Raw genomic sequence first — 8049 nt, forward strand, 5'->3', positions numbered from 1 at the left:
CGTGTACGAACTTCCGGTCGGCGAACACGACGTCGTGCGTATACAATCACTCATTCCGAAAAGGATATGCGAGCTCCTGTTATCGTCGGACGAGTGTCCACCGCATGAGGAGACGAGTTTTTGCTGTGTAGACATAGCTTGCACGTGTCGTCACTTCCGCCCCCATTAAGCGCTTGCGGCCATGCTGCGGGGCCATTCGGCTTTCTCCGCCCTGCGGTGCCCGTCCACTCCTCGGACGCTTTGGATTACTTTCTTATCTTTCGGGCGCGATGCCTGCCCCACAGAGGAAAGAACCATTCAGCGCAGGCTACTTCTCTGTATTTGTTCCATCGGCGCGCGTGCGCTACGTACACAAAGTGAAAATTAGCGACGATATAGGGCCGTACCCGCCGCGACCGGGAGTCGACGCGACGATGGGCGTTGGTGTGTTCCCTGAAGTGACCCAGGGGGATATTATGTACTCTTTGCAGCTTTGTGAAATTGGAAGGGACGAAAGCCTTCTAATCAATGGAGGCACTCAATGAGTTCTACAGAAGCCTGTCTGCGATGCGCCTACGAGACGAAAAGCTCGGCCTCGGCACGCCGCTTTCTCTGCCGCCATTGCTCGCTGCGGTCGTGGCGATCCGAACCGGCTTGCCTTGAGCTGTAGTTAGGATGCAGCGACGCGGGTCTCAGTCTAGGTTTGTGTTGTCAGACAAATCGGATGGGGTCAATGAAAACAGCAACGTTCACTTCAGGGTGCAACCGTTGCTTCCCATGGTTTCGCTGACATTTAGTTGACGACAAAAGCCTCTTACCTGCACAAAGTGTGCTCGGCAGACAAGGAGATTACAGTTATCGAGGTCCAAATTATCGCGCTTAATGCGAGCCAGCCACAGCTCGCGCAGATTCGTACTGAGTCGAAGATGGAGAGCTCGCACTTGCATGCCTACGATTATCTGATGAATGCAGACGAAGTTCGTGTTAATCGGCCTCTTGTTTCACCTGGAGATGTCGTTACGGTTGGAGCAGCAAAGGATGGCGCAAAAAACCATACTGAATCTACAGATGGACGAGAACCAACACGATGCGAGCTACCATAGGCAGCGGTAAGCTAGAGGCGGGCTGACGGTGGTTCGGCAGCATGGCCGACTAAAAACCGACGTCCACCGGATGTGATGACGGTGCAAGCTATGTAGACGGCGCCGTTGCGTTGATAGTTTTAAAGCCCCTGGAAATTTTAAAAGTAATGACAACCTTTGCAGAGCGCCGCCTGTCCCTCTCCTGCGCCCGTCGCCTCTTCCGATTGGTCGAGGGTTTCGCGCGCAAAAGTCCTTTCAACCCGCGCTTTTCGCGGCCGCAGACGCCATATCGTCCGCTCTAACCGCGCACCGTAGGTTCGGCAGGCGTCGTTGCGGACACTGCGCTATTGCTTGCTGTGAAGAACATCGGCTTTTGTTTGCTCGGAACGTATGTCAGTCACCTAACTTCAAGCCGTCTACCTGTGCGGCGTGACGGGCTGCTGCGCCTTCGGGTGCAGGAACCGTCACGACGGTGGAAAGCGGTTCTTCGCGATCCCATCATCGAAAACCGACGCGGGCCGGAGGAAGGTTTGGCTACACAGAATTGGCCGGGCGAATTTTAACGCAACGCCATCGACCAGACTTTGCGAAGTAAGGGACGTGCTTTCAATAGCTGCTGAGTTTTGCTTTTTTTTTTTCAAGCTACGCTGTGCAGTGGTTTGTTCGCGATCGAGCGTATGGCCGCAGTAAGCTCGACATAAGGGCGCTTGCGTTGAGCGCATCGTGATTGCACGCACGCAAGCGTGTAAGTGACGCGAGGCACACGTCTAACTGTAGAGTGAAGTTCCTTAAAGGGGCCCTGCACCATAATCTGAGTGCATTGTTTTGCTTCCTTGTTGTAATTGTTGAGTTATGGCGACGCTATTGCCACCGGTTATAACACGCATATTTCTGTATTTAATATTTTAAGTTGCTCGAGAATCAAAATCATGGCACTGACGGCGTCGGCACACAGCGGTGGTCTTTTTCATTTTTGCAGCGGATATGACTTCAGCTGGCGTGCGATTATGATTGGATGAACAACTAATAACAAGCTAATTGTGTTCGTGAGCAAAAATATGTTATGTTTTGTTGTGTCCTTTTATATTAAATTGAAAAATCTAGCAACTTTTCTTACGCAAAGGCATTTCAAAGCTTGTTAGAAAAAAAAGCCCCACCAGAGGCGCTGGCTATCACTTTGCATCAAAGAACTTCGTGGCCTCCTGCTGCGCCTCTGCCCAAGCTCCGCCCACAACCGCACTTCGCCGCCGTGCAGCAGTGCCTGAGCGCTGCTTCGCTTGGTATAAAAATATCGCAAGGAAAGACAAGATGGCCTTGTTATCAGAAAGACTGCCAGCTATACTCGAGCAGCGACAAAGCATGCCTGCTTATGTTGCGAGCTTACGGCAACGGCACCGCTGGCGGGCGCTCCGGGCGACGAGCTCTGCTGCTGCCTGGCTGCCGTGGTCGTCGCTAGGCCTATAGCTTGCGTCGAAGCCGCTGCGGCCGGCGCTTCGGAAGGCGCCTGCGCTATAATAAAAGGCCTACTCTTCACACCGCTTTTCTGTCAACAGCATTATCTCGCAATAAAATAATAGCGTGGTCAATTTGCGCTACGCCCTCAGCAGCGGAGCTAGCGGGCGCCAGTCGAGCCGGACCCCGTCGGGTCAGAAGCAGCTGCGAGGCGGTTCTCGCAACAAATTCGCTCGTGCCACAGTTGTCCCTTTTACCAGCAACTCGGTATTGGCCAGTGACCCAGAAAAATGATATTTTTCTCATTTTCCTATCCCAGGCTATATTACTTACTACAAGAACACTCTTTAGCTCGTTTTTATGACGCCGGCAGACGGGATCCCGTCTGCCGGCGTCCAGGCTGGCCGGCCGGCAGGCTCGGCTTACTTCACGTTCGCACAAGAAAATACAAAAACAGCCATGCTACCTGAAAGGATGCTGTCTAGATTCGAGCAACGACAGCATGCCTCTACTAGAGTGGAGCTTTCGGCTCCTTCGCTCCGTCTCAGTCTAGCGCCCACGTGCTTGTAACCATGGAAACGACGCCGTCAGCGTCAGCGGAAACGTGTTACAGCGACCAGGAAACTTGAGAAGCTATCTTCCGGGACGTTGTCTTGACGTGCTCGTGCACGCTGTTTTGATTGGTCTCGCCGCGTGTCGTCATTGGGTGAGTGAAACGGCAAAGAGATGACCGGGTAAATTTGAGTCGAGGGCAATTTTTTTTTGCTTGTATTTTGAAAATTCATTCCTTAATAACTCCCGTTCTAGTGCACCGATTCCAGTAATTCTTTTTGATTCGGTATCTGCGTGTCATGAAGAAATCATCTAAAGCATGTGAAAAAAGCGTTGCTGGGCCCCTTTAAACTTGAGCGCATGCCGCAGTTAGACATACATGAGTACTATAAGCGCAGATCAAACTGCGCTCTGAAATCGTAAAGCGCACGCGTTACATTCTGCAGTCGCGCGCGTGCGCACGTGCGTGCGTGTATATTATATATATAGATATATTTATATTACAGAAAAAGACAAAGAATTATCGCGCCGATATGCATCGTCAAGGCACCGTAGCACCGTTGGTGGAAACACCAGCTAGCGCGCGCTGGCTTGCGTTTACTCTCAAAATATGACCAGTAGCTGTGGGTATGCGTGATAGTGCCCATCGTAAGTGGGTAGCGCGTTTCCTGTCGCATACTTTGTAACAGCACTTCCGCGTTCTCGCTTCCCCTTGACGCCGAACTAATTCGGAGGAGGCTACGAATGCGAGCAAATCTGTGATAACCACTTTTATTAATGCTAAAACATTTGTTTTTTTTTTGTTAACGTTGCCCACAGTGACGCCTCCATTATCTCCATCTTTAAAAGCTTTGTAGCCGCTTCTTTTTTTTTAATGAGATCAGTATAACAAAGGGCTTTGGCTTTGCTGATGTGCATTTAGTACTCCGGCTGTTTCCGACCCTGAGCCGGGCAAGTCTACCTCGAGGGCCGGGCCGGGTTTGGGCCTATATCGAAAAAATCGGGCCGGGCTGGGGCGGGTAACGAAAAAGGTTCACGGGCTGGGGCGCGTAAAGAAAAAGGTTCACGGGCTCGGGACGCGTGAATAATTAAGGCCCGTGCAGTGCTCTAATAGCGACTATACGAATGTGGAAGATTATCGGACAGATGTGTTAAAAGCCAGGTAGGTTTTGCTTCTCACTAAATGACTGATGCCGATGAAACATTTACGTATACTTTATTATCCCATTGCTGGCAGGCGAAGGATATTTGCGAGGTAGGTTTTCTCCTTACTAAGTAACTATTCCAAAGAAAATTTTTATGCGGGAGTCTATATCGTTACAGTTCATGCACGCGGGAGAACAGGGGAGGCACAGATAAGTGTACACGCAGCGTGGCCTTCATACCGTATTTCGAGCACTCCCTCAAGCGTCTTACCTGGTCCGCGATACACTGCAGCAGACCAAAACCAAAAGCCACTAGAAGATCGGTTGAACTACGGGCATTTAGAATGCCTTTACTTCCAGGTGTCTTTTCGGATGTCAAACCTGTGCATCCGTTGTAGCACGTCCAGCGATCCGGCGGCGACGGTCGTTCTGTTTGCATACTCCTCTTCACCAAAACAGATCACCGCAAATTCCTTCTACGGCCTCGTGATTCACGGTCACGTTCAATGCATGCCCCACCCTCGATATCAAACTTGGCACGCCGCATAAAGCTCGGCGCACCCGGACGCGATGCGCGCGCCGCTCTACCAAAACAATCCATCTATGCGTGCTCATTTTGGCCTTTAAACGATTCAGTGAAGCATGCAAATGTTTCTCCTAAGTCACCGATGTATTTATGCAGCGGAACGCACGGTTAATGCGGAGACATAGAGAACTCGGCAAATACGGGAATTCAGCGCAACCAATTGAAAAGGGGCGTTAGTTCCTTCGGAGCGGGCTAGAGGCGGCCACCGCAGTCACATGAAATCACAAAGAAAACAAAAGTCGTTCGGCCGCGCGCGGGGGAGGAAGAGAGAAGAGGGAGGGCGTATTGACGCTACTTTAGTTTCTTTAGGGGCTTTAATGCTGCCTGGTACCTGGCGCCATCTGGCGCCGTCAAAGCGACTTGCGGAAGCGCATTGGCTGCGTGCGGGCTCCGACTACACGCCATGCTAAAGCTGTCTAATATTTAGCACTCAGTCGGCTCAACCCGACTTTCAGTAGAGCAGTAGCTCCAAGGTTGCGCAATATGCCAAATTTGAAGGCTCGTCGATCGGACTCCTTGCCAATGCACAGCATAAAACCTGAACACAAGCCTGAAAAATGCAGTCTCTGAAGCGTTCACACTTGAGAACTGCCTTTTTAGGGCAAATTTTAACTTGAAATCATTAAGGGCCGTATTCAGCGGAGAACCGGTCATCGGCAATGGCATGTCGAGAAAATCGGGATTGATCGAGAGGGTCATGACGTCAAAACCAAGCACAGACTCATGCGGGTAATTCAAACAACAGACAACAATGACGCAGTGAAACAGTGATGACTTTGCTAACATTTCCTCATGGGTCTACTGTGTGGTGATGCAATCCCACCACCGTTACGTAGTGTCTTGGAAGAACGAAAAGCAATTGCGCTGAAAATAAAAAAATGATCGAGATGCGAGTCTGTGACTCGAACTGCTACTCCTCAACCACTGGGACCGGTGAGGAAGGTTTGTTCGACTTGGCTGAAATGACGCCTTGTGTGTTAAAAAAAAAATAAGATGACATAGACGTCAAAATAATGCAATAAAGAAGTTTTCATATCTGTGGAGTGATCTGCAAAGAGGACCTCAGGCTGCTGAAGAGATTAATGGAACCGCGTCGTGCCCTTACGGTAACTCTTTAGGATGAAAATTAGGGGCGATTAATTTGAGCGTTGCAGAGGAAATGGGGTAAAATTCCAATTATGATTCCTTCTCTTCCAGTCAAGATTCTGATTGTGAGCACATCTATTATTAATTCTTTTTGCGCCTGTCTTCAGTCATTTTTATATAACTTGAGTCATTTTCAGTTCGGCATCTTCCTCCTGCCCTATACAAGCGCGGAGGAGACGTTTTTGTTTATATTTTAATTTGAATAATCGAAGCCATATACCGGGGATGACAAGGCCATCCCATCTTGATGTTTCATTATTCTTCTCGCTTGCACCTTTAGTAATTTCAATAACTAACATTTACCGCTTTGAATGCAGGTCAGATGCTGGAATGAAGAGAACGGTTGCACTGCTGTAATGGCTGCTTCAGACATCGCCCAACACTTCCAGCACGACTGTGGACACCACTCTGTTCACTGCCCAAAGTGTTCGGCCTCTGTTCTTTCCCGCAACGTGTGCGAGCACCTCAGATCTGGCTGTTCAGTTCTCCCAGCTCGTCCTCCTTCAGAACACGGTGGGCAGACTGGGCAACATGACGAATCACTTTTGACAGCTCTGAGAAGAGCCCTAGATCAGCACACAGGCGAAATGAGGGCACTCCTGGAGCAGTTGCTTAGCGATGGCAATGCACGAGCCGACCAACTGAACAAGATCTCGCAAAATGTAAACGCTGTCAGTAAAGCTATAAAGCAGGAACCCTCTGAGGGAGCCCGAGAAGGCCACGGCACTATAAATGGAAGCTTTCTCCAAATAACCGCACCAGAGCAAATAGAAGGATCCTTGATCGCTAGAAGTGAGGTAGCCGACACTCTCTCAAGCAGAATAAGATCATTAGAAGAATAAATAAAAGGTGAATTTGAAAAAGCAACGGCACAGAGGCACGACTGCTATTCACGGCTTGCTGCAGCCATCAATGAAGCTAAGGATAGCGAAAAATGCGAACAGAAGGGCATTGGGCCAATTGAACAGACTCATTCGTCAGACTGAAAACGGAGCATCACTGTGCAATTTTTTTTATCAGAAACATTCAACTGCTACACGATACAGCTGTGGCGCTAGGATCCGCCGCCTATGACACCAAGCAAGTGTACCTGTGTGGCTACCGCGTGTCTCCTGCGGTTGTGTTCAGGAAAAAACGACCAGGCTCTGTTGCTTTATTTGGGGTTGGAGCTACACAAGGGCAGCATGGACGACGTAGTTCAATGGCCATTCCTACACAGATTTAGGCTTAGTGTGGTGCACCCGAAGGAATGTACAAAACGGCAGCTCCAACATAAACCCTCTCCTTTATGCACATATATACGAAGGCCCACAGGATCATCGAACGAGCCTTTTTATCATACCGAAGGGTCGTTTAATCTCTTTGACCTTAGACGTTACGGTTATGTGCATCTAGACCAGCTTCGGATGACACTGGAGTTGATTTCGTGAGCCGTACTTGCATGTTGGAGTGAGGAGGACATCGTGCAAATGCCCGAAGGCCAGTGGTGTTTGTGGAAGAAACTTCACCTCAAGAAATTTTAAGTGGATCTTGACTGTTGTTTATATCTACTGACCTCTGCGCATCACTTTTGTTGTGAGCAGATTTAATGTGAAATAAAACAGTTTTTATGTGTTGCAGTGAATCATAAAACTCGGACTCTGAGTGATCAAGTAGCATTTTTTGTAAGGCAGAGTTTTCTTTCGTTATAAAAGGCGCAATTATTTTGATGCACTTGCATATTGCAGCAAAGGCTGTTATAGCCTTGTTTTGCCACACATATATCCTGCTTTCGACCATGTAATGTACTCATTAGCTATGAAACCTTAATTGCTTCATGAATTTTTTATCTTAACATAAATGGTGTTAAATGTTAACATATATGGTGTTAACAAGGTGTTCGGCGCTCATTATCTTCAGTCCAACCGCGAGACTTGACCGGAAACTCCGAAAGTTTAGCCTACAGATCGCTACAACTACAGCCGGGTAGTCATGGAAAATTGGAAAATAAAAACTTGGCCGGCATCACAGCAAGTTTAATCCGCGGTACGCCACGACAGCTGCGAAGACGTAAGTGGGCGGCAAATTGGAGGCCATGCAGTCGTTCATCGCTCTCAGTGATTTATTT

At 49.0% G+C, this 8049-nt stretch overlaps 2 pseudogenes; one reads left to right on the forward strand and one right to left on the reverse strand.

Annotated features, from left to right (window-relative positions):
* Positions 1 to 552: 552 nt before the first annotated feature.
* On the reverse strand, positions 553 to 3905 carry LOC149329141 (uncharacterized; annotated as a pseudogene).
* A 2393-nt stretch (positions 3906 to 6298) lies between these two features.
* LOC149329142 (uncharacterized) lies at positions 6299 to 7372 on the forward strand (annotated as a pseudogene).
* The last annotated feature ends 677 nt before the right edge of the window (positions 7373 to 8049 follow it).

This window comes from Amblyomma mixtum, chromosome 9 (assembly GCF_055824585.1).
Source record: "Amblyomma mixtum isolate Tamu chromosome 9, ASM5582458v1, whole genome shotgun sequence".
Classification (NCBI taxonomy): domain Eukaryota; kingdom Metazoa; phylum Arthropoda; class Arachnida; order Ixodida; family Ixodidae; genus Amblyomma; species Amblyomma mixtum.